Genomic DNA, 27,724 nt, shown 5'->3' on the forward strand with positions numbered 1-27,724 from the left:
ATACCAGTGGTGGCGAACCTATGGCACGAGTGCCACAGGCAGCATTCAGAGCCCTCTCTGTGGGCACGTGCGCCGTCACCCCAGTCCTAGGCCTTCAGCTGTGTTTTATAAAACCTTCTCGCTTTAGGCCTCTGCCGCCGTGTGCAAAAAAAAAAAAAAGTTTCAATCAGTCAATTTCAACTTCTTGCAGGAAAAAAAAAGATCTTGTAAAGTTGAAATTGATTGATTGAACTTTTTAGTCCCATCCAGTCTGCCATTACCACCGCAGCCACACCCACCCAATTGGCCATGCCCACCCAATGGGCCACACCCACCCAGCACTCAACGATGCATAAGTGGGTTTTGGGTTGCAGTTTGGACACTCGGTCTCTAAAAGGTTCGCCATCACTGCCCTATACCATTTTAGACAAATGGCTGTCCAGTTTCTTCTTAAAAACTTAAAAAACAATTCACCAGTGTTGGAGCATTCACAGCTTCTGGAGGCTGATTAATTGTTCTAACTGTCAGGAAATTTCTCCTTAGTTTTAGATTGCTTCTCTCTTTGATTAGTTTCCATCCATTGCTTCTTGTCCTGCCTTCAGGTGCTTTGGAGAATAGCTTGACAACCTCTTCTTTGTGGCAACCCCTGAGTTATTGGAACACTGCTATCATGTCCCCTATTGAGTCCTTCGCAAAATGGCAAGACACGAGAAGCAGTTGTAGTTCTCAGGAAACTTCTTTATTCATGTGTTCAGCTTACAGTTAGAAGACGCCGACAACGCCCAAAACTCCTGGCCTCTTATATAGGCCATCCCCGGGTAAATCTGCAACATTTGGCGCGCCAGCACTTGTGCATGCGCACAAGTACTGGCGACAGCCTGTCTGGTCCCGGGCAACCTGCACCTGCCGGAACCGTTTGCAATGCCCCGAGCCTGCTTACACAGGCTCAGGACATAACACCCCTTCCCCCCGGGCTAAAACCATTCCTTATACCATAATAACACATAATTCATTTCTGTAGTGTAGTGCCATGCTCCCCAATACCAGGTATTCCTGGTCTTCCATCAGCCTCAGTGCTCTACTTTTCTACTAGCTCTGTTTGGCCAAGAGGGTTACAAAATCCTCCAAATACTTAGGAGATTTCCTTGCTTTCTGTGACCTCCTAAGTTCAGGGTGCTTGCCAAGTACCCTCTGATTGAGGGGTGATGCGTGCCTGTCCCCCTTGTTTTGCCTTGGTGATTCCCAAAGACTGTGCTCCAATGCCTGGCCTGCTTGCTTGCCCACCGGGCTCGTTCTTTCACTATGTGACCTGGTTGTCCTGCCTAGCTGTAGGCTCTCTGGCCCTTCTAAGTGACTGTCACTGTTGGGCATTTCCTAGGTCCGTCCAAGACCTGTCAGGAGGCTGTCTGTCCCCTGAATCCCGTTCTGTGTCTGGGCTTGTGTGGGTTTCAGTACTGTCCCAAAACTCAGTTGTCCCCTGAGTGGAGTCAGAGATGTTGTAGTCGGGATTTGGTTCCTCGACCACCTCCCTGTGTGTTTGCCCCCTTCTAGGGATAGGGTTGAAGTCAGGCCAACTCGGAGGAGTGTGTGCCAGCTCTCTTGCAGGGAATGGATTGTTGGGATGCTCCCGGGTATTCTCTCTGACTGGAGTACTGAGTGATGCGGGTGAGAAGTGATCATGCCCCGGGGTGACTCCCTGGCTGGAGTAGGCATTGATGCCTGGGTTCTAGCTGGGCTCCATGACTTCCTGTTGGGAGCAATTGCGGAATCTCGGGATGGGCTGATTGTGGCTTCCCCATTGATAATGGGCATCATTCCATGCCCCTCCCTTTGCCCAAAAGGCTCCCCCTCCCCCCCCGGAAAAGACCCAGGAGTCTCAGTGGGAAGGTCCCGTCTAGGGCGAAGTTGGTCAATGTGCCGACGCAGGACACGACCGTTGTCCAGGGATACCTCGTAGGATAGAGGACCTGTGACCCTGGATATGGATGCGGGGACCCATGTATGACCAGGCCCGTAATTACGAGTCCAAACCGGGGCACCCACAAGAAGTTGCCTAGGTGCCCTGGGGTGTGAGACCGAAGGAGGCAGTCTGTCCGGATGCAACCAGTCAAGCTTGGTAGTCAGTTTGCGCCCCCAATGAAGTTCAGCTGGGCTTCTCCCTGTAGAAATGGATGGTGTGGTGCGATAAGAAAGGAGGAAGTCAGCCAACCTGTGATGCCAGTCTCCGTAGGTGAGTTTCTTCAAGGCGTCCTTGGTGATGCGCACCATGCGTTCAGCCATACCGTTGGTGGACGGGTGGAAGGGTGCAGAGGTGGCATGACGAATCATGTTAGCCTGCAAGAAAGCTTGGAATTCGGAGGAAGTGAATTGAGGGCCGTTGTCAGACACAATGACGTCTGGGAGCCCGTGTGCAGCAAAAATCCCCCTCAGTACCTGAATAGTCTTTGCAGCGGTGGTGGATGAGACAGGTACAACCTCAAGCCATTTCGAATGGCTGTCAACGAGGACCAAGAAGAATTGACCCTGAAAGGGCCCAGCGTAGTCAATGTGCACCCTAGACCATGGAGATTGTGTTTCCTCCCATCTATGCACAGGAGCTTGGGGCATTTCAGGGCATGAGCATTGACAAAGGTGGCATGCATGCACCTTAGCTTCAATGTCTTTGTCTAGGCCAGGCCACCACAAGTGGCTGCACGCAAGAGCCTTCATTCGTACAATGCCAGGATGACCCTCGTGGAGGGAACCTAAGACCCTAGTCCTCATTGAGGAGGGAATGACAACTCTGCTTCCCCAAAGCAGACAACCCTGAGAGGTGGACAACTCGTTCCTTTTAGACCAGAAACTCTGAAACTCAGGACTAGGACAGTGCTCAGGCCATCCAGACAAAACCCAAGAAAGGACACGTGAAAGTGTGTGATCTGTGCCCGATTCAGCGGCTACATCCCTGGCATTCAGGGGGGACTCGGGCAAGGCTTGGATAGAGAGAATATTGATAGCTGGCGCGGGGTCAGCTTCTATTACCGGCAGGGGTAATCTACTGAGGCCATCAGCATGGCCCATTTCCTTCCCAGGCTTGTGAAGTAGGGAAAAATCATATGCAGACAAAAAGATAGACCACCTGAGCATCCTGGGGGAGATGATTTGGGGGGTTTGTTTACTTGTGGTAAACAGTCCCAGCAAAGGCTTATGGTCAGTGAAGACCGTGAAATGCCTACCATATAAAAAATCATGGAATTTTTTAATTCCAGCAACAACAGCTAAGGCCTCCCTGTCTATTTGAGCATAGTTGTGCTCAGCTGAAGACAATGTCCTGGAGTAATATGCAACAGGAACCTGAGTTCCATCAGACCTGAGGTGGCTCAGTACAGCTCCTACCCCGTAAGGGGAAGCATCACAAGCGATGCACACAAGAAGGGACTCATTGAAGTGTGCAAGTACACTGTTAAAAGTGAGCAAGGCCTTGACCTCATTGAAACTTGCCTCATGTATTTGTGACCACTGCCACACTGCCTGTTTATCTAATAGCCTGTGAAGAGGCTCAGCTACACTAGCCTTATGTGGGAGAAAGGAATTGTAGAAATTCAGAAGGCCCAGGAAAGCCTGTAGTTCGGCCTTAGACTTTGGCCTAGGGGCTTGCATAATGGCTTTTAGTTTGGATTCAGCAGGGTGAATCCCAGCAGCATCAATTTTGAACCCCAGAAACTCTGTGGAAGGTACCCCAATTTTACATTTGTCCTTCTTGAGTTTGAGTCCCGTTTTCCTGAACCTTAACAGGACAGCCCTTAGCCTTTCAGCTAGAATGTGTGTGGAGTCTCCTGCAATTAAGACATCATCAAAATAGGGGCAAACCCCTGGTATACCCCGTAGTGTGTTTTCCATTACGCTTTGGAAAATCCCAGGAGCGACATTTACTCCAAATTGAAGTCTCTTTACCTTGAAAGCCCCTCTGTGGGTCACAATAGTCTGAGCTATAGCAGCATCATCATCAACAGGCAGCTGTTGATATGCTTGAGCTAGGTCAAGCTTTGCAAAAACACGCCCCCCCCTTGAGGGAGGCCAGAATATGACTGACCACAGGAACAGGATAGGCATGTTGCTGCAATGCCTTATTCAGAGTGCATTTGTAATCAGCACAGATGCGAATGTCCCCATTTGCCTTGAGAGGCGTGACAATGGGGGTCTCCCAGGGACTGGAGTCAACAGGTTCCAGAATTCCTTGTTGGATCAGTTTATCCAACTCAGTGTCAATTTTACTCTTTAAAGCAAAAGGGACCCTTCTTGCTTTAATTCTAATGGGAGTGACAGTGGGGTCTAGCTTTAAGGACACAGGGGGTCCTTTGAATGTGCCCAGCTGGAGGCTGAAAACATCTGCAAATTCTTTGCAGACTTCCTGTAGGTCGAGTGTTTGTAGGCTGTTGAGCCCTGTGACGTGTATTCCCAAGGCCTCAAACCAATCGAGTCCTATGAAACTCGTTCGTTCACCCCCTACTACTAATAGGTCTAGTGGACGTTCAAAATCCTTATACTGTACGTTAAGGGTGGCCTCCCCCTTAACACACACTCTGGAGTTTTGAAAGTCTGTTAACACAATGTCAGAAGGCCTCAGCTTGGCCTGAGTTCCACTACCGGAACAAATCTTCCTAAACGTTTGCATGGAAATGATTGAAAGGGCAGACCCCCGTATCCAGTTCCATAGCTAATGGAACCCCTTGTAGCTTCACCTTAAGTGACAGCTTTTTCTTAATTGGCTTGTGTGTGCCTGTCCTATAGATGCTTCTTCGCGAAGCGCAAAACCCCACCCTATTCTGGCTGGGGACCCTGGTACCTTTCAGGCGCAATTCTTCCTGAGGTTGTACCTTCAGACGGCCCAGGCACACAGCTGCAATGTGTCCTTGTTTTCCGCACGCCCTGCAGATAGCGGAGCGGAACTTGCAGTCGGTTCTCCTGTGGCGACCTCCACAGCCGATGCACTTGGGGAGAGCTGAAGAGCTTCCTTTTTGTTTCCCTTCCTTTGTGGGGTGAAGACGGTCGACTTCCTCGTCCGGATCCTCCTCAGAGTTTCTTTGGACTTCTTCCTGGTGCACGGATGCAGCATCTGAACTGTTCCTGATCGGCCGCATGTTCTTGATGGCGCCGCCCGCTGCTTCCTCTGCGGTGACCTCTCTCAAGGCATCTTGGAAAGACAAGTCCTCCTTAGCAAAAAGTCTCTGTTGTAACTCACGATGCCTTAGCCCGCATACGAATCTGTCCCTCAGTCGTTCTTCGAGGTCCTTGAACTCGCAATGTTTGGCGGCTTTCCTTAATGCGGCGATGTACTCCTTGGCCAATTCTCCGGGTGGTTGATCCCTCTGCTCGAAGGTGTGGCGCCACGCGATGACGGACATCTTAGGCTGGAAGTGCTCCTTCAGTAGCTTTTTTAGATCTGCGTAGCTGACAGAGTCTAAAGGAACAGGTGCTGCAAGGTTCTCAGCGATTTCGAATGCGTCTTGACCGCAAACGCACAGCAGGGTGGCAGCCTTCAAACTTTCTTCCCTCACTTGGTTCACTTTGAGGTAGTTTTCCACCCTGGCTGCGTAGGACTCCCACCTCTCTGGATGTGAGACGTCGAATTCCGAAAGCCTTCCAATCTTTGCCATTTTTGTATCAGGAAGGGTCTATCAGCCAGCCTACCCCCGAATGCATGCTGGATTGGCGGGTAGCTGCCGAGTCAACGCCGTTCCTGCCGCTCAGGACTCACTCGAGTAAGCTTACACCTTTTTGTTGATGTAAGGCAATCCCACCTTCGTCGCCAGTGTTGAGTCCTTCGCGAAATGGCAAGACACGAGAAGCAGTTGTAGTTCTCAGGAAACTTCTTTATTCATGAATTCAGCTTACAGTTAGAAGACGCCGACAACGCCCAAAACTCCTGGCCTCTTATATAGGCCATCCCCGGGTAAATCTGCAACTTTTGGCACGCCAGCACTTGTGCATGCGCACAAGTACTGGCGACAGCCTGTCTGGTCCCGGGCAGCCTGCACCTACCGGAACCGTTTGCAATGCCCCGAGCCTGCTTGCACAGGCTCAGGACATAACATCCCCCCTTGTCCTTCTCTTCATTAAACTAGACATACCCAATTCCAGCAGCCGTTCCTTATATGCTTTAGCCTCCAGTCCCCTAATCATCTTTGTTGCTCTTCTTTAAGGTAGGAAAACTCCTTTTGAACCAGAAGTGAAGTGTTGATAGAAGACTGAGTTGCAGTTAGATTAAGCTGGCATCAGTGTTGATTTAAACTGCTAGCAACTCCTTAAAATTTGAGTTTCACCATTCACTTAAACTTGTTTTGTTTACCGCAAAGATTTTTTAAAATGATAACTGGATGCTGTAAAATGTTTTTACATATCAAACTCATATATGGAACACTGTGTCCTTTTGACCATATATATAATACATAGGAAAGGAAGACAAGATGTGTGAAAAAAAATTATCTTAAGAACAGTTGCAGCAGAGCTCTTGTTATATACAGTTATTAAGAAAGTAAAAACATGCATGACTTTCATCCCACAGAAATTCTGCAGTTGCCTTCTAATCAACCTTTTATAATATGCACTGTTGCCATATACATTGTTAAAGAAGAACTTCTGTTGGGTGCAGCTTCTGCCATCATTTATAATACTAGACAGGTAGAACAAGATCCATAGGACTGTTGCCAGTGGTGCCACTATGAAAGAAGCCTGGTCTTAAAAGAGATTTTTGGAGCAGTGAGAACAGTCTGAAAGCATACTCAGCAGTTTTAGCAAGAGAATGCCTTCTACATTCCTATGATGATGTTTGAAAAACCAGCTCTGCAACATTGCAGTGTGCCTTGTGATTTGTATTGTGGAAAACCAAGTTACAAAGAGTGCCAACTGTTTCACAAATTCTGTGGTGTCACCAGCATATCTTTGTAATCGCAACGAAGTCACCAACCTAACTTTGCAAATGGTTATTTAATATCTGGGGTATTTCAAAATAAAGCATTGGATTGTCTCAGCCTGTAAATGTTGCTTCATGCTCTGATCAGAAGAATTAAATTCTGAACAAGGATCCGCCTTAACATCTTGAGATAAAAGAAATCTGGGGGCATTTAGCATATTCCTTCAAGCAGCACTGACCATATTCCATTTCAAACCTGTCAACGCTAACTCTGTTCAAATGGCTCTACATCTGAAAGACAAGCTAGAATCTTTTCAAACAGATCTCCTGAACTTATTATGCTTTTATGTTTAATTAAAAGAGCACCAGCACTGACGAATGTGTATCATTTCAGAAGTGTAATTAATTCCTGATATTAAACTGAGCCAAAGAAGGTTCATTTTCTGAGCAAGAGATATGAGCCCCAATATACTCTGGGGTGGGGAGGGGAGGAGAATAAAATGGAAGGGAAACAATTATCTGATTTGAGTCTTGCTGCCCAATAAAGAAATGTTGACATTTTGTCTGATAAATAATTCTGTAGTCAACTCTAGCCCTAAACCTAAATTATTGCTAATGAGAGCAGTTTTCCCGACATAGCATAGGACTATTGTTAGCTTGTGATGCTTATCTCTACCCATATAACTGAGTTCTCTTTAAAGTTTTTCAAGCTCCTTCTGGATTTCAAATATTTGGTTTAATTCAGATTTGCCCAATGATAGAACCTTTCTGATTCTGATAGATTCAAGGAACTTTGAATCTGATTATCAAGAGCCGAGGTGGCGCAGCAGTTAGAGTGCAGTACTGCAGGCCACTTTAGCTGACTGTGTTCAGCAGGTCAGCGGTTCAAATCTCACCGGCTCAAGGTTGACTCAGCCTTCCATCCTTCCGAGGTAGATAAAATGAGGACCCAGATTGTTGGGGGCAATGTAAATATATATATACATTGCTTACTGGTGTACACCGCTTAGAGAGTGCTTGCACTTAAAGTGGTATATAAGTCTCATAAATAAATAAGTCTCATAAATAAATCTGTGGGGGTCATGGGGGTTCAAAGATTCCCCAACTTTGGGACATACAAATGAAAGTGCAGCCCAAATATGGCAGATGTTGCATCTTTCCTGCAGTAAAATGCATAACTGAAATGCAAGAGAAATGAAATTCTCACCTGCATTGCAATTTGCAGATCTGCATCTTATCTTAAGGTTGACAGTGGAAGGTAGCGTCAACATTAGTATTCTCTTCAGCTTTTGTTGTTGTTGTTGATCCCTGATAGGCAAAAATACAAATAGTCTGCTATATGTTCTAGGATGGAAAGACAAAGTAGGGGTGAATGGGATGTTTAAAGATAGCAATTCTCCTTGGAATCCAGTATTTTCAATAACCCTGTAAAGTATGTTGGGCTGAGAGAGTGACTGGCTCAAAGTCACTTTCTGGCTTTCAGGCCTGAGGTGGAACTAGCAATAGCAATAGCACTTAGATTTATATACTGCTCCATAGTGCTTTACAGCATTCTTTGAGCGGTTTACAATGTCAGAATGTTGTCCCTAAAAATCTGGCTCCTTAGTTTACCGACCTCGAAAGGATGGAAGGCCGAGTCAACCTTCAGCAGGCCAGGATCGAATTCCTGGCTATGGGCAGAGTTAGCTTGCAATACTATATTCTGCGCCACCATAATGACTAGAACTCACATTCTCTTAGTTTCTAGCCTAGGGTCTTAACCACTAGATCAAACTGATTCTCTATATCCAATATATGCTGCTGTCTCCCCTTTACTATAAACCATGTCTTGATTGCTATCAATCTATTAATCTTTGCTCTGATTAGGCACTTACCTATCACTTTTTTAATGCAAGAAATTGACTCAGCTTATTAATTCTTAGGCTTATCCTGTTTTATAGATGTTTCTATTCATTATCTGCCTTATGTTCTGGGCTTTGATTCTTCCTCTACTTGTAAAAGAATTTTGATATGATCTTGGTTTGAAAGGAGGCACTTGGAAAAACACTTACACAAACCGGAGGATAAAGCAAGTGAGAGAAGAAATTCAGAATTATTCTGCCTTGATTTTATGGGGAGAACAGACAGAAACCTGAACAGGTTTTCAAGATTCTGTTATTACTCTCTACAACAATAAAATTAAATTCCTGGAATCACTGTGGTATAGATTCTTGATCTGGCCTATCTCAAAAGCATGACACTACCCTACCTACATTTTGAATGTAAGCAACAAAACCTTTTATGATTAATTTCCCCAGACCAAATCTTGGAATGGCTGTCTTACTCTAATACAAGTGGTTTTTAAGAAGTTCTCAATAGTACAAGTAGTTCTCAATTTATGACCACAATTGAGCCCAAAATTTTCATTGCTAAGCAAGGCAGTTGTTAAATGAGTTGTGCCTCATTTTACGACCCTTTTACCACATTGACTTTTCTTGCCAGAAGATGGCTAGAAATATTAGAAACGGTGATCACATGACTCCAGGACACTGCAACTGTCATAAATATATGCCACTTGCCTGAATTTTGATCACATGACCATAGGTATGCTGCAATAGTTCTAAGTGTGAAAACCAGTCGTAAGTCATTTTTTTTTCAGTGCCACTGTGACTTCCAACTGTCACTAAACGAACAGTTGTAAGTCAAGGATTACCTGTATCGATTTAGACATACAGAACATTCAAAAATGGTTGTGCAGCTTTCAGAATTGTGTTTGTTATGGTTTGAAGTTGCCTTATCAACAAGACAGGATTCCTTTGATATTTTGCATCATTTGTGTTTATTGTAAAAGTATATGGCACAAGACATAGTACACGAATGTAAGGGAAATCATTATGCCATTTCAGGTTAACACGAGGTTTGTTTGTTTTTTATTCAAGAAAACACATTTACTTCTGCAAGACTTTTATTTTTAACCTGGAATTATTTATTCTGATGATATCTTCTTGACCGAATCCATCCTGTAAGCTCTGTTTGGAATATGCTAAATAATGGAATAGAGTAGAAAAAATCTTATTGTTTTCTTGACCAGTGGGAGTGACCAGGGCAAAGGTCCTGCCATGGACCTCTTCCCACCTTTAGAGGTGCTCAAGAAATATCTAAAATGTAGATACTTGAGAGTCAGACTGCTACAGTGTTGAAGGTACTAGTCTAGTAGCAGTGAGACCCAAGTTCTTCAGTCTACCTTCTGCCACAGAAGTTCTGTGGTGTCCACTCTGGAAGGCAGACTAGACTAAGAACAGACAACATGTGAGCCTAAAGCTACTTTTATTAGAACTATTGTATTAACAGAATCTCTCAAATCTGAATGTGCTTCTCTTTTTCATTCTTTTATCTTTGTGTACGTTTGTGTGAGCGAAGATGCTGTCTTAGGCATGTCCACAGACCACTTTCTTGGTCTGGGCTCAAGTCTCATTTATCTGATTATTGTCTTGGTAATGAATCTTTCCTCTGACCTCCAAGGCATTCTGTATATTCATTCCACCGGCCTCAAATCATCCTATTTCTCAAACCAACATGTCTCAAAAGTGTTGCAAGGAAAAATCAGAGGAGGAAATGCTAAATATTTTGCCTTGTTTAACAAATCATGAATAAAAAAATCTACATCAGAGTACAAACAGGCTACGTTTTATCTTTAGAACCCACGCTTGAAGCCCGTATGTGTACCAAACAATCTTGTTCTTCTGATTCATTAGTAATGAATGCTTTAGTAAAATGGTATCATTTCAATAGTCTCAAATGGTTTTATTCCTGCTGGGATGGAAAAAACTTCATTCATGGAATTCATTGGAAAGGGGCCAGCATTTTCTGTTCCTTCCTCTACTCAAGCCAAACAATCCCATTGTTCACAATGATTTCGATTCAAACAAAAAGACTAACAATAATAGCAGAAGCTACAAGAATAATGGCAAAAGTCAAACACATTACTGGGATTCTGTTCTGCCCAGCCTGTTCTTCTAAGTTTATTATCATGTTGATTGGCAATAAAACAGGAACTGGGGACACAACTAGAAACACTATTTTGATCTGAAGATAAGATGATTTGGTGCTATATGTAAATCTGAATATATTAAAAATCTACCTAAAACTTTCTCCATGGAATATCAAGATTTGAAATTCTGATTTCTACTGGCGGGACCTCAACTTTTCAAATACAGGAGTAAATAAATCCTTAATTAACATGAGTGTTAAAGCAATTTGAAACAACAATACAATTCTTGAAACCACTGGAATTTTTTAAATCCTAATTAAGTAATTAATTTCACAGGAACTATTTTAAGAGTCTTTCCCAACTGCTGAATTGTAATATAGTCAACAGAAAAGTCTCTTCCCCTTCTTCAGATTTCACTAGCATAAGGTGCTTCTGTGCACTTTCTCTTGACCAATAAATATCAACCTCTGAGAGATGAAAAGGGAGCCAAGCTGCACATGGATATACACAACTGCATGAACATACAAAGAGTGCACTTAAGAGCAGAGTGTAGCTCAAGTACTCTTATGTAATTCTGCAACCGCACAAATCTGCTTTATGCAGCAGTGGCTCCTTGCCAGTCTTTCATAAACAACAGAGGCATCTGTGGAAGTGCCAACTCCATGTGCTGCCCTCTGCGCCGCTTTCTAAAATGTAAAAATACAACTGGAAGCATAGACAGCATAGGCTGGCAAGGAACGAATCAGTTGTTCCCAGACTAGGGAGAACCATTCCGTAAACATACTTCAACTACCCAAAGCCGTCAAGTAAATTACCAAATATCCATTAACTTAGAAAGATGGGAGGAAGAAAGACTAGATCATGGATATTCTTGTTCTGCAGTAAGCAATCAATGGCTGCATTAAGGTTTCATTCTCATCTGCAGGAAAGATCCTGAGCTAAGTCATGTCTGGAAACCTTCTGCCAAGCCTAGCTGAAAGCAGAATTAAGGATTAAATGTTTGAAGATGTATGATTTATTGCTGAGTCCTAGCATGAATTTTGACAAAATGAAAGAAAGCTTCACATCACGGGACTGCTTGGGTTTTCCAGGGTTTTATACAAATCAGAATGAGATTTTTTAAAAAAGATATCAAACAGCATTTACATTTCACAGCTTTTATTGGCAAGCGTTATTTGCAGCTAGATAACTATGTTCCATTCTCTGCCTGAACAACAGCTGCCATGGATTGAATTTTAAAATTCATTGTAAAATAGATGCTTTCCACTTTTATTTATTTATTATTTATTTATTTATTAGTAAAATTTATATGCCGCCCAATTTCTATGGACTCAGGGCGGCGTACAAAATTACAACAAGTATAAAAATTAAAAATGAATACATTCACACAGCATGTCCCAATCGAATCCCAGCCCCCCCGGGGACATCAACCCCAGACCTGCCGGAACAGGAGAGTTTTAATAGCTTTCTTGAAGGCCGGCAAGGTGGGAGTAGTTCGAATCTCAGGGGGAAGTTGATTCCACCACGTCGGAGCCACCACAGAAAAGGCCCTTCCCCGAGGGCCCGACAGCCGACATTGTCTGACCGACGGGACCTGAAGGAGGCCCAATCTGTGGGACCTCACCGGTCTCTGGGAACTATGCGGCAGTTTGCGGTCCTGTAAGTAACCTGGTCCTAAGCCAACACCCTGAATTGCATCCAGAGACCCACAGGAAGCCAGTGCAGCTCACGGAGAATAGGTGATATTGTGCAGCCTAAGTGTATTCTGCCTGTGTGTTAAGCATCCCATAATACTGGCTTAATGTATATGTAAACTGCCCTATTTCTAAATACCTTATCTACTTTCTATTTTGAGGTTAAAAAAAAAAAAGAAGCTAAATATAGTGGCCAGCATTGCCTCTTACAAGCTGGCTGAGGCTTCTCTTTGGTCAACAGGATTTCATATCTTCTATCATTTTAGCCTCCCCAGAGGCCTTCTGCAAAGAGTAGACAAACTTCTCCAGATCTCATTCAGCTCCTTTTTAGGAGACTTCAGTCCCCACTTGAACCAAAAAATATAGCACTGCCCAGTCCAGCTCAAGACCATTAGCTTATGTTGCTCTGAACTAAAACCAATAATTATTATTCAACAGACTGTACTGTACTGTATAGATCCATCTTGGATTGCCTGCCATTGCATCTTCTTCCAGTTCCAAAAATTCTTCCTAGTGAACTTTTTAAAAAAACAATCTCTCTTATTGATCACCTCAATAGCCTTCTCTTTTGGAAGAATCTTCCTGTGAGAAACTAAGCTATTTCTCCTGCTCTCCAGATCTTATTAACTGCAAAAAGCAGTTTGCAGTTAGACCACCCATTCTGCACAACTAAGAAAGTATATCTTAATTCTTTCCTCAAAGGGATTTCACATACTAAACTGTGTCCAGCTCTTTCAAGGGAAAAACTGAATAGAATGAGACAGACAGCTCAGGATCTACTAAGTTTGAAATGGCTTGTACAGTAAGCCCCTTGTTGATGTTATCCTCTACAGGTAACCTGCCTGACTATAGTACAAGATATGTCCAGCTTGCAATTGCCACTGGATGTTATCAACTTAAAGGCAAAATTAGCACTTTAATAATTGACAATATCTAAAACAATACAAGCCCACAAGACAGAAGAAATGACACAGGGACATATTTCAAAAAAAGACAATCAGTCTTCACTATCAGATCTTAAAATATGTAAACAAGAAAAAAAATAATCTGAATTATTCCTCCTCTCCTAAACTTTAACCTATTACAGCAACTTGCTTTATAGTCCCCACTTATTCTCAAGGCTTGTTGATTATCAAATTTTAGCCACAACTGGAAGAATATATACTAACAATGTTGTTATTGTCCAATGTAGTCTTTTTCAGCTGGGGTTCTGCAGAGAGGTTGCTAGGATTCTGCCAGAGATTGTGACTGAGAAAAAACTGTGTGTGCTGACCAGCAGTAGTGTAATACTTGCTGTGGTTGGAATTTGTACATGCTGTGCCTGACACTTGGTTGTCATTGTAAACATTAGAAAAACATAGGTTTTATAGGCTAGAAGTGAATAGTATTCTAAAGTTTTCATATTATTATATCTGTAAGTTACCGATCTTATCAGTACTAATATACCAAGAGCTGTAGAAATAACAATTTTTAGGGTGGGTTCTCCAAGACCTGAAAATTAATTCAAGGCTTTCTCTAAGGTTAAAAAAAAAAAGGTTAAGAAAGGCTAGTCTAATATAGAGATTGAAGCTGCAAGGCAGGAACCAATGATTCTGAGGCCAGAGAAAATCATTATATAAACATAAAGCATCTGTTTCTTATTCTCAAGAAGTGTCCAAAGTTAGTTGACTTGAAAAGGCAGGAGGAAAGAGCCTAGAATTTGTATCTTGGAGCAATTGTATGTGTAGGGCTTGATTTCTGTGTTCTGTGATAATTAGTATATGATTTTCTTTTATTTTTGTCTGTAATAACACAATTTATCTAGCTGTATTCTGCTTGTGAAGTTTTTGTGTACTGTAAGCAACTTTCTGATATGGGTTTGAGTGCCTGGAGAATCAAGTTTTATTGAATGCCTAGTGTAAAGTCTGACATGTAATTAGGAAAATTAAATATCTATCCTCAACCCCATACATACAATCAAAAAGCAGATGGACTGAATACAAGTTAAAAAAAAATATCCTGTACAAACATGGTTATAGTAGATTCAATATTTGCAAGATACATTGGCATAATGCTAATATATGCCATTGTCTTCTAACTTTAAAAATAAATATACAGGTAGTCCTCGACTTACCACCACAATTGAGCTTAAAATTGCTGTTGCTAAGCAAAGTGAGTTTTGCCTCATTTTACGACCTTTCTTGCCACAGCTGTTAAGTGAATCACTGCACTTATTATGCTAGTAACATGGTTTTTAAATGTACCTGGCTTCCCCATTGACTTTGCTTGTCAGAAGGACCCCAGAACACTGCAACCATCATAAATATGAGTCAGTTGCCAAGCACCCAAATTTTGATCATGTTACCATGGGGATGCTGCAATGGTGGTAAGTGTGAAAAACAGTCAAAAGTGATTTGTTGTAACTTTGAACTATCACTAAACAAATGGTTGTAAGTCAAGGACTTCCTGTATTGCATCCTATCCTGATAAATGGCTTTCCTTGCTGTTTGCATTGTCAGAGTTGCTAGGTGTAGATGTTCACAGGTTAGTAATAATTATAGGGAAACATGCACAGATTTTTTATTATTAATCAGGATCCATCTATTTTTTCCACATATGATAGCTTTGCAAAAGTCTTTCTTTTCTCACCTTTCTTTTCCACAGTGACAAAGCCCTTGAGTACCAATAATTATATTCTTAATATAAGCTTAGTTTCTTTAAGTTTCTGAGGGAGAGTTCTGTAAGAAAAAAACATTCAGATTAATTTAAGTCTCAAGCACTATAGCAGATGGGAGGAGAAAAGAACAGATTGCTACAGTTCTGGAACAGGGAATACTAAACTTATCTATTTACTATGATACTTCATTATTAAGACATCTCTGTGGATAATAGAATAGATTACCTTCCAATTCTATGGCCAAATATTATCAAATGTTAATTTAAGTAACTTCACCTAATATTATTTGTTCTATATAGAAAAGATTTTTAATACTACATCCAGCTATGCTATTGTTTAGGAAGGTTTGAAACATTTACGACTTAATCTTTTGTCTCCAGTAATGTGGTTGATAACATTTCAGTCTTTTTTTTTTAATCTCCTAAATATCCTTGCAGTGGCAGACGGTTTTCCTCACATGCACACACACTTGTGTTCTGGCACACACTTGACTTCTCTGCAATGTAGCCAGGGAAAATTTATTAAAGAGCCAAATCCTTTACCACCTTGTACACTTAATATAGCTTCTCCTCAGTTTGTGATAATAATCTTTTACTTCATATGGCTAGAACATCCCCACCCCCCTTTTGAGTTTTATTTTGCAATTCTCTCCTGGCTACCTACAACAGAAGTAGACAAACAATGCCTCTTTTGCAGACTGTGAAGAAATTCATAAAAACAGGAGAAAGGACTAGTAGTTGCAGTTGATGTGGCATTTTTCCTTAGATACCAAAGAATTTGAGGGGTTCCTACAAAGATGAGGGGGTTAAACTATTTTTCAAAGCACCAAAAGGCAAGACAAGAAACAATGGATGAAAACAAACCAAGGAGAGAAGCAAGCTAGAACAATTAAGATTAAAATTCTTAACCGTGATAGCAATCAACCAGTGGAATAGCTTGCCTTCAGAAGTTGTGGGTGCTCCATCACTGGAGGCTTTCAAAAAGACTTTGGACAACCATTTGTCTTGAAATGGTATAGAAGACTCTCCTGCTTGAGCAGGGGGTTGGACTAGAAGACCTCCAATGTCTCTTCCATCTCTGTTATTCTATGGTCTATGTCAGGGGTAGGCAACCCAAAACACTTAAAGAGCCACTTGGACCTGTTTCCCACCAAAAACAAAACACTGGGAGCCGCAAAACCCTTTTGATATCTAAAATGAAGATAACACTGCATATATCCTTTTTTACCTTTATTATAGGTGTGTGTGTTTGTGTGTGGGGGGGTATTTGTGTGTGTGTGTGTGTGTATATGTATATGTATGTATGCATGTATGTATGTGTATACACACACACACACACACACATACACACACAGGTTAAAAAAAGGATATATGCAGTGTTATCTTCATTTTAGATGTCAAGAGGGTCTCTCTCTCTCTCTGTCTCTCTCCCTCCCTCTCTATCTGCCCTTGGTCTACCACTCCTCTTCCCCCACTCTATTTCTTTCTCTCTCTCTCTCTCTCTCTCTCCTCTCTCCCTCCCTCTCTCTCTTTCTCTCTCTCTCTTTCTCCCCACCTCTCCTATCTGCTGCTCACCTGGCAAGCTTCAAGCTGTTGTCCAACAAGATCAGGGGTAGGCAACCTCGTTTCTTTTATGACTCATGGACTTCAACTCCCAGAATTCCTGAGTCAGCCTAGCTGGGCTAGCTAGCTCTCTCCTGCCCTTCCTGCTTCCTGCTTCCTGCAGAGACGCAGCAAAGGGAGGAGCTCCGTCCAGAAAGCTTTTCAGCTCCTCGGAGAACATGTGAGTACACTCTCTTTTACACACACACACACACACACACACACACACACACACACACACACACACACACACACAGACAGACAGACAGACAGACAGACAGATTGAAGCAGGGAAGCGCAATTGCCTCTCTCTGTCTCTCCTCTCTGCAAAGACAGAGGAGGCTGGGAGCCACAGGGGAAGGCTCAAAGAGCCGCATGCGGCTCCGGAGCCGCAGGGTGCCGACCTGTGGTCTATGTTCTAAGATCAGTTTTGTTGTATGAGGCAAAGGCACATTTTATCAGTTCTCAAGTAGGAACTGGAAATTACATGGATTTTTTAAAAAAATTAAATCAAAATTCATCCAGCAAATCATTACTGAGATATATTATGGTTAAGGCAAACACACTTTCCAATTTAAATAATGGACAAAGAATTGTTTTGATACTGAGAATTGAATAGGTTTGTTGACTTGGGTCTACAAACTAGTGTGAACATTTCATAGAGTCTCTCTCTCTCTCTCTCTCTCTCTCTCTCTCTCTCTCTCTCTCTCTCTCTCTCCCCCTCCCTCCCCCCCCCTCTCTCTCTCTTACACACACACACACACACACACACTCACACACACACATACCTTGCTGCCACATTTCCTTTCTTCATAATAGTTACTGCATATCGCTGGATTTCTGTTCCTATTAATTATGAGAAACAGGTGCAGGTAGTCCTCAACTTATGACCACAATTGAGCCCAAAATTTCTGTTGCTAAGTGATACAGTTGTTAACTGAATTTTTCCCTATTTTACAACCCCCTTGGCACAGTTGCTAAGTAAATCACTTTAGTTTTTAATTTAGTGACATGGTTGTTAAGTGAATTTTGCTTCCGCAATGACTTTGCTTGTCAAGAGGTCATAAAAGGTGATCACTGGATATTGCAACCATTATAAATACATGCCAGTTGCCAAGCATCTGAATTTGAATCTTGTGATCATGGAGATGCTGCAACAGTAGTAACTGAAAAATGATCATAAATCACTTTTTTCAGTGCCATTGTAACTTCAAATGGTCATTAAATGAAGTATTGTAAATCAAGGATTACCTGTAATCAGATGTTTACTTGGTTAAGCAGATCATTTTCTTCCTGCCATTCACAACAGAAAGCCCACTGGAAGAGTTCTCCATGATTTCATAGAGACTTCATGCAGCCCTCCACAAATATTGGGTAACTAGTTGCCACTCATGTTCCATCACACAGCAGAAGTGACTTAAGTGTACTTTATGCATTCTGTAGTATTTGTTTTCAAGACTGACAATGGGGTATTGTTGCCTTCTGTTCTTCCTTTTTCCTACAAGGTTGTCTGCATGTGCTTTTGAAAACTTCATTCCACGTGAGAATGTGGAGACCTGTTCAAAAATAACATAACTGGTCAAATAAATTAAAAAGAAAATGCAGCAAGCCTACAATTAATTTTTAACCTTCCCTGCAAGCAAACACGTCAAATGACGCTTATTTACTTATTACTTTTTGTACTTATGTGTGGCATTTTCTCCCACAGCTTGAAATAGTTTATGTGAGGATATTCCCCTTAATTTTATCCCACAGTAATCCCAGGAGATGGGTTGGGTTGAAAAAGTGACTGGCCCAAAGGTATTTACTAAATTTTACAGTTGTGTGGGACTTCACACTTGTGTCTCTCCAGTCCCAACCCAACAACTTATTACATCAGTTCTACATAAAAAACTCAAGAAAAGATAAATCACATGATATACTAATTATATTGGTATAAATGGGAATAGTCGGTACATCCCTGATTTTTGGTGACTAATTTCCTCCTCCAATTGATGGTGAGGAGACAAGGAAGAAACTGTTATGTAAAACTACCATCTCACTGAAACTAGCAATGTTCACACTCTTCTAACACTCTTAAACTCATATGATTTGAGAGTTAGTTTAAATTAATTTCTTTAAACATATTTACAACACATAGATTGGAAAGATACATGATTTGATAGCAATGAAGTTCACAGCCTGTTGAGAAATATTTTTCTTCTTATAGTTCAATGCAATTATTGCATTGTATTATTGTATTTCTTGCAGATTTCTGTGTCTACTTTTCTCAAGATGTTTTCACTGGCAGTAGAATATATACTATAGTGTAACAAATTATTTTGATAGTCAATGAAAATGCCTTCTCAAAACAATTCAAATATCTTCTAACATTCCAGAAGCAATTCCATGATCCTTTTATATCACAGACAAAACCATTTGCCTGTGTAACTCAAGGCATTATGCTATGAAATGACTATTCTTGACAAATTTGAAATTAAAGTTGTTTCAATAGTTGAGGTTTGTGCTCCCAGTAAACATAAAATTTAACATGTCTACAAAAATGCTAGGTTGAGTAGTAGAGGTCAAGTTTCTCAGCAGTGGCCTATGAAGGAACTGATCAGATTGATCAAGTTACTATGTAACATACATCTATAATCACCATCTCCAACCTGTTGCCCTCCAGTCATGTTGAAACACAACTCTCCAAACTGCAACCTAGTATGATTATGTTGCTGAAGGATGGGGAAAGGGGGCAAGAGTGTTTTAGTTTCTGTGATATGCCCAGTACCATTCAAAATATACTAAATTGCAATGGTGGCAAATATCTGTAGCTCATTCAGGATTTCATTCTCCAAGCTTGTGGGTTGGTTTCCAAACATTTCATTACCAGGTTAGGTAACATCTGCTGGAGTTTAGTGTTCCTCTGTTTATAAGGGTTTTGTGTGGTCAGTAGGTCTTGTGATGGGTCTTGTGATGAGTCACGTGTGGGATCATCAACTGAGGGTCTTGTAATGGGGAGGTCTCATCAAATGTGGGTCATTGGGAGGTGAAATGCAGAACTTCACCTCCCAATGACCCTTACCTGACATGACCCATACCTTACCTGACATGACCCATACCTAACCCATACCTAACCCATCACAAGACCCATCATTGACCACACAAAGCCCTATAAACAGAGGAACAATGACATCCCCTAAACCAGACATGTCAAACTCACGACATCACATGACGTCGCGCAACATATCAGGACTGTTTTGCCATTGCCAGCAATAGGGTGGGTGCGGCTTCTGCATGACGCATCCGGCCCGTGGTCCAGCAGTTTGACACCCCTGCCCTAAACTCTGTTGAAGATGTTACCTAGTCTGGTAATGAAATGTTTGGAAACCAACCCACAAGCTTGAAGAACGAACCTCCACCCTCATATACTAAAGATTTTATATGACAAAATTAGCTCCCTTATATATCTCTGGCATATTTACACTACTGAATGGGAATACTGTGATACATAACTAGTATGTGTAAAATTTAGCCCTTGACACTGAATTGAATCAAATGCCGGGTAGGTTTGGCAAAGTGCATTTACACTTCTGTATAGTCTTTTTACACTTTGAGGACATCTAGTGGAATTACTGCTTTATTGCACTGGTATAACAACTTTCTCAATCCATAAACATGTATATAGTATATGTTATATATACTGTGTATAGTATATATGTTTTTAAAGTAAAGTTTTTTAAAAAGACAATATTTACCTGGCCTTATGTTGCATATCTTCATTCACAAATGAATTAAAATATATAGAGATGATTAAGCTATACATCTCTTTTCTTTGGACTGACTAAAAACATTAGGATAATAGGTAGTCCTCAACTTATGACCACAGCTAGGACAAGAACTTCTGTTGCTAAGCCATCCAGTCATTAAATGGGTTGTGCTTGATTTTACAAACACTTTTGCCATGGTTGTTATGTGACTCACAATCATCATTATGTGATGTGAATCTGGCTTCTTCCATTGACTTTGCTTGTCAGAAGCCTCCTAGGAAGGTCAATGGTGATCATGTGAGCCCATCACACTGCAATCATCATAAATACATGCTGGTTGCCAAGTGCTCAAATTCTGATCATGTGATCACAGGATTGCATCAACTGTTATAAGTGCAAGAATTGGTCATCAGTCACTTTTTCAACAGCATTGTAAGTTCAAAGGGTTGTTAAACAAAGGGTCATAAGTCAAGGATTACCTGAAACTTGGATTCCTATATTTAAAATTCTCCTGGATACTCCTAAAATCAATCTAGACCCTCTGTGAGGGAGATGGGCAGTTCCAAAATATAATATAATAAATAGATCAAATCTAAAAATCAAAGTTTGAAGAGCCAACTTGAGGATGTTTTGTTGAAATTTGGAGGATTTTGTTGTGGGGATAGAAATGATTGTCCTCCCAGAAGCCTGGCCCTTCAATTCCCATTCTTAATTTTACAAGAAAACCCGATGGAACATGCATCTGGGAGAGCAGTAGAGAAGACTTTTGGCAACATTTTTGGCTTTCTCAGAAAGAGGTCCAGATTAAGAAACTGCAAAGTCCTGGGCTGGAGGGGGGAGGAGAGAATCTTCTAGCCACATCCTACAATCTCTCGGGGTATATTTAGTAAGTTAGAAGGTTATAGCTTTACTCTGGCAAGATTCTGTCCACTAAGTGTTAGCAAAAAAAAAAAAAAAAAGATTGAACTTGAGCGGTTTTCGCTGTGCCATCTTTGAGCTTTGGCCCTGACAAATCCCTCTCCCCCCCCCAAAAAAGCATGCTGTTAAAATTCAGCCATTTTGCTGTTAAGTACCATAATTTGTAGGCTGCAGTTATCCCATTTTTGGTATAAAGGAAAACAGCTTGCCTAGAATACTGATTAGAAGGTAAGAGCTACAAATGTAGCCAAGTCTCCCAAGATGTAATCCAAACAAGAACAGACTCATCACATCAGTTTACACCTGATGATGTTCACAGCAGTGAACAAGATTTCTTCAAAGATTGTTGGCAGGTTTTTTTACGCCAATGCATGACCGTGTAGAACAGGAGTGTCAAATTGCCGGCCCATGGGCTGGAGGCGTCACACAGAAGCCGCATCCACCCCATTGCTGGCAATGGCAAAACTGTCCCGATATGTTGCACGACATCACGTGATGTTGCAAGTTTGACATGTCTGGTGTAGAAAGCTAGGAGTGTTATCTACCTCATTCATTCTGATTCTTGTGACTCAGTTGTTAATTTTTTCTTCTTCCTCCAAGAAAGAGACAGAACTAGCAAATTCAGGTTGAGCAGAGACTTGCAATCTCCAGCAGCATCCGAGGCAGCAGAATCATGTGCTGTCTAGTTATAATCCAGATTCGTGATGAGAATCCAGTGGGCAGTTAAGACAGAGAAGGACCTGGAACCAGGGCAGACTGAGACAGGCCAACTGGGATTGAAATAGGAGGTTCAGAGGTGTGGGGTGTGGACAGAGAAAAAAAGCTATAATTAAATACTACATAAATAATGCATAGACTACATGGCAAATTAAAACACAATTAAGTAATTGATAGATTGTATTAGAGTTTTTACTTTATTATGATTGAGTTCAATGCCTGAGTGTAATCTCAGAGGCTACTGCAGATCTTCTTGAAGCAAAGCTGAGAAAACTGGATGAAGAGGCCTTCCTACTTCTGTGCAGGAATCAATTAAACTGCAGGAGGTTGCCTAGGAAACAAATTAAAGCCCAGCTGGCCAATGGGACATCAATGCTTAAGATAAAAGAAGCCCAAAAACAATAGTTTATAACTTAGAACAGGGGTCCCCAACCCTCAGTCCGTGGACTGGTACCGGGCTGCGGCATTCCAGCAACTGGTCCACACAAACAAGCAAAGTCCCATCCATGGGATGTAGGCAGCACACAAAACCTCTCTCCACGTAACTGGTCCCTGGTGCCCAAAAAGATCGGGACCTCTTACTTAGAGCATGACAATACAGGCTGAATACAGACAACATAGGCTGGGGTTGCATTCATAGGGGGCTGAGGGCAAGAAGACATCACCCAGTCTTGCCCTTCAGAAATAGCTGATGGTCCTTAGCAGGCAACCTGGCAGTACAGATAAGTCCTTTGAATTCAATCTCCTTTTTTTCTACTTAACCCAAGACTGATTCTAATTTCTCTTTGCTGTTTTGTGTTTTCTAATAAAGTAACTACTAATTTAAAGATATATTTGGAGCCAGTTTGTGTTTTTCAAGGTTCTGATGACATACCGCTCATTACAGCTGTGACAATCGAACAATTATGCTTTATTTACAACCAGGGACCAAGAAATAACCAATACAATGCAATCCAGTAAAACAAGGCAAGGAATTAAAACAACAGAAGTTTAATAAAAAAAAGTTTCTTTTTCTTCTGTTTGATTGTGCCTGATTCTCAGAGACTGCCTGGACAAAGTCTCTGCAGTTTTCTTGACAAGGTTTTTCAGAAGTGGTTTTCCATTGACTCCTTTCTAGGGCAGAGAGAACGTGACTAACCCAAGGTCACCTAGCCTGGTGCCTTAACCACTACATCAAACTGGCTCTCTACTAACAAATATAAAATATTGAAAAAGCCTTGAAGCAAAAGCAATTAGCCAGCACTTCCAGTCTTAGATCCCAGCACCTTGTAATAGCAATTAGAACAGAAAAAAACCTGGCAACATTCCTAGAAACATCTATAAACAGATCTATGAATAAAAAATGCACAATCTCCTCTACAGAACAGCCATGTATTTAAACTAGCACACCAGGAATGGTACAGAAGGGCAGCATAACAAAGATGTGTGAGTCTTGATAGGTCTGTTCTCCCCTTAGCAGCACCTATTACCAGACTGCCTACCCCCAATCTTCCCACAGCCTTTTCCTTTCTCCTCTCAGTTGTCACCACCAATAATAAACAAGACATATACCTGTCTTTAAATCTGTTAAATTGAAGGGATTTTTTTTTTTATCTGACAGAGGACAGCATTTTCCATCTTTAAAACTGCTCCTACCTCCCTGGCTAGTGGAATAAAATAAGGTGATTGCATGGAGTATCTATCCCTACTTGCGTTCATACTGGGCAGATTCAGTCCTTAGAGTGCAGCCCTTTGATAGAAGCATCATGGTGGCACAGTGATTAGAATGCAATACTGCAGGCTAATTCTGCTGACTGCCGATGGCCAGCAGTTCGGCAGTTCGATTCTCAATGGCTCAAGGTTGACTCAGCCTTCCATCCTTCCGAGGTCGGTAAAATGAGGGCCCAGATTGTTGGGAGCCACATGCTGACTCTGTAAACAGCTTAGAGAGGCCTGTAGGGCACTGTGAAGTGGTATATTAGTCTAAATGCTATTGCTATCATATATTTTGCCTTAGCGAGCAAAATATCTTTGGCCAGCCTTGTTTTAAAACATTCACCACTTATTTAACTTCCAAGTAGATCCTTAGATGTTACAACCAGGAACAAGTTTAACCCAATGGCAGTTATCCTAGGGCACGGCTTTTCAACCTTTTCACCGATTGTACCACTTTTAGAATATGGTAACATTCGAGTACCATCAGTCACCCAGCAAGGTGTCAAAAGCTTGATGACAAAAAAAAAAAAAAAAAAAAAAGAAATGGAAAAAAGTGATAAAGTACAGGTAGTCTGCAACTTACAACTTGGTGACTGTTCAAAGTTACAACGGCACTGAAAAAAGTGACTTGTGACCATTTTTCACACTTATGACCATTGCAGCATCCCCAGGGTCATGTGATTTACATTCGGATGCTTGGCAACTGATTCTTATTTATGATGGTCACATTGTTCCAGGGTCATGTGATCACCTTTTGCAATCTTGTGAGGAAACCAGATTCACTGAACAACCATGTTACTAATTTAATCTCTCTCCTTCTTTCTTTCTCTCTCTCCCTCTCTTTCTTTCTCTCTGTTTCTCTTTCCCTCTCTTTCTCCCTCCGTCTCTTTCTCTCTCCCTTTCTCTCCGTCTCTTTCTTTTTCTCTCTCCGTCTCCCTTTCTCTCTCCCTCTTTCTTTCCCTCTCCCTCCTTCTTTCTCTCTCTCTCTATCTCCCTCTTTCTCTCTCCCTCTTCTCCTTCTCCTCTTTCTCTCTCTCTCTCTTTCTCTCTCTCTCTCTTTCTCTCTCTCCCTCTTTTTCTCTCTCTCCCTCTATTTCTCTTTCAAATTGGAAATGTCAAATTGGAAGTGTCTTGGCGACGTTTCGATGAAGTTTCATTCATCATCTTCAGGCTGGTGTTTTTGGCTTCGCACTTCTAGGAGAACGAAGCCGAAAACGCCAGCCTGAAGATGACAAATGAGACTTCGTCGAAACGTCGCCAAGAAAACACTTCCAATTTGATGCAGGAATTTGGAAGTGTCTTGGCGACGTTTCGACGAAGTCCCATTCGTCATCTTCAGGCTGGTGTTTTCAGCTTCGTGCTTTGAGCAGCAATGTGTGGTCTTAGCTGTTTCTTCCTTTTAACTGCCAGTGGGGGTATGAACTGATTGGGTGGGAGCTTGGCTGTGTTCTGATTGTGTTCTGAATGGTTAGGGGCTTGGCTGTGCTCTGATTGGCTGGGGGAGTGTTCTGTTTGGTTGTGCTCAGGTTAGTCTGAGTTGCAGAGGGGTTTAAGATTTTGGGCTGCCTTGCTATTTTTTGGCTTCGCGTTCGTGGTCGTGCCTCCTCTTCATGGAGGGTGTCAGTTTGCTTCATGTATGGATTGGAGGGGTTTAAAGTGGCTAATGATGCAGCTGTGGTCTGGCTTCTGGTTTGTGGTCGTGCCTCGTCATCGGTGTGGCTTTGGGTTTGTTTTTTGCGTGGATGTGTGGTGGTGACATCCTGTGTGGTTTTTGTGAGTGTGGGTCTGGTATCATTTTTTGTGTTAGGGAGTCGTTTGTCAATAAGGGCGGGTTTCCAAATGGCTGGTAGGCGGGAGGTATCATCTCGCTTGTTCATGCTGTGTGGGCGTTTTTCTATCTCGATGGCTTCTCTGATTATTCTGTTATTAAAATGTTCACTTTTGGCAATGGTTCTGGTATTTTTAAAGTCAATTTCATGTCCTGTGGCTTTAAGGTGTTGGACCAGGGAAGATGTTGGTTCCTCTTTTTTGACTGAGTTCTTATGTTCTTCAATGCGTGCACTTATTCTTCTGTTGGTTTGTCCGATGTATGTGGTGGGACAAGTGGTGCATGGGATTTCGTATACTCCTTGATTTTCTAATTCAATTTTATCTTTGGGGTTTCTAAGGATGGTGGATATTTTTCTGTTTGTGCAGAATGCTGTTTTGATGTTGTGTTTATGGAGGATCTTACTGATTCTGTCTGTGGTGCCTTTTATGTATGGGAGGAGGGCTTTGCCGTTTTCTTGTTCTTTGTCTTGGATTTTAGTGGGGGTTTCTTTTTGGATTAGGTTTGTAATCTTATTTCTATGGAATCCATTGGATGTTAGTACATTGGTGAGAGTGTGTAGTTCGGGTTTTAGGTGTTGTTCGTCAGCTAAGCGTTTTGTTCTGGAGATGAGTGTCTTGGCTACAGAGTTGATCTGTGCTGGGTGGTGGTGTGAGAGAGCGTGCAGATAGCGGTTTGTGTGTGTTTTCTTCTGGTAGATGGTGTGTCCTAGGGAGCCATTGGATTTCTTGTAGACTAAGACATCCAGGAAGGGAAGTTGGTTGTTAGCTTCTGTTTCCATGGTGAACTGTATTTTGGGGTGTAGGCTGTTGAGGTGTGTGAGGAAGTTGTCCAGTTTTTCTTTCCCATGTGGCCAGATTATGAAGGTGTCGTCTACGTATCTGAGCCAGAGTTTGGGTTTGTGATCCGATTTTTCTAGAGCTTGGGTTTCAAAGTGTTCCATGTAGAGGTTGGCAATGACAGGTGAGAGGGGTGATCCCATGGGTGCTCCTTCTGTTTGTTTGTATTTTTGTCCATTATAGATGAAGTATGTGTTGGATAGGCAGTGGTTGGTCAGATCTAAGATGTGTTTGGGGGGGTTATATTTGTTTTGAATAGCTGTCAAGGCTTCTTTGATAGGCACTTGGGTGAAGAGGGATATGACATCGAAGCTCACTAGTAGGTCGCTGGGCTGTAAGTTTTGTTTCTTTATGATCTCTATAAACTGGAATGAGTTTTTTACGTGTGAGGTGATGGATTCTGCATAGGGCTGTAATTGTTTGGCGAGAAATTTGGCTAGGTTTTGTAGAGGTGAGCCTATGGAGCTGACTATAGGTCTGAGTGGGGTTCCTTCTTTGTGTATCTTGGGGAGACCATAGAGTTTGGGGCATCTGGATGATTTCTCTCTGGGAATGATTCTTTGCTGGATCTCTTCGCTAATGGGGGAGGCTTTTATTTTGGATCTGGTGGTTTTTTCTAGGTAGGTGGTGGGATCTGTATTTAGGGGTTTGTATGTGGAGTCTTGGAGTAGGTTGGTTAATTTGGTTTGGTAGTCAGATGTGTTCATAACCACCATGGCGTTGCCCTTGTCTGCTGGTAGGATTATTATGCTGGTGTCTTCTTTCAGGTTACGTAGTGCTGTCTGTTCCTCTTTGGGTAAGTTGCTTTTGGGTGGCTTGCTGGTGCAGAGGATGTTGGTGATTTCGAGTCTGATTCTGTTAGCGTCGTCGGGGTTGATTTTGGTCAGGCTGGTTTCAACTCCACATATAATGGTTTCAGTGGGGATGTGTTTGGGAGCGACTGCAAAGTTGAATCCTTTGGAAAGGACATTGGTTTCGGCTTTGGTGAGGATCCTATCTGAGATGTTATGCACTGTTTGTTTCATGTGTGGCTGTGAGGGAGGAGGGGTTTGTTTCTGGCGTTCTTGTAGTCTTCGGAGTTTGTTGGTGTGTGTATCTGTCTTGAGGGTGGTCTGTGTTTCGGCTCTCCAGACGGCGAGTTGTTTGGATTTGTCCCAAAGTGCGGGGTGGATCTTGTTGCTGAGTT

General features: G+C 42.1%; 1 long non-coding RNA gene across 2 annotated transcripts in view; it reads right to left on the reverse strand.

Annotated features, from left to right (window-relative positions):
- LOC120300033 overlaps positions 1-27,724 on the reverse strand; it is a 50,351-nt gene that overhangs the window by 10,757 nt on the left and 11,870 nt on the right. The window contains exons 2-3 of one of the 2 annotated variants that reach the window (XR_005554530.1): positions 18,044-18,348; positions 15,164-15,252 (exon numbers count right to left, since the gene is read on the reverse strand). This is a non-coding gene — a long non-coding RNA (uncharacterized LOC120300033). Of the gene's footprint in view, positions 1-15,163; positions 15,253-16,765; positions 16,812-18,043; positions 18,349-27,724 lie in introns of those variants that run through there. The other variant, XR_005554531.1, reaches the window with a different exon arrangement.

This window comes from Crotalus tigris, unplaced genomic scaffold, assembly GCF_016545835.1.
Source record: "Crotalus tigris isolate CLP2741 ecotype Arizona unplaced genomic scaffold, ASM1654583v1 scf7180000024337.5909745, whole genome shotgun sequence".
Classification (NCBI taxonomy): Eukaryota; Metazoa; Chordata; class Lepidosauria; order Squamata; family Viperidae; genus Crotalus; species Crotalus tigris.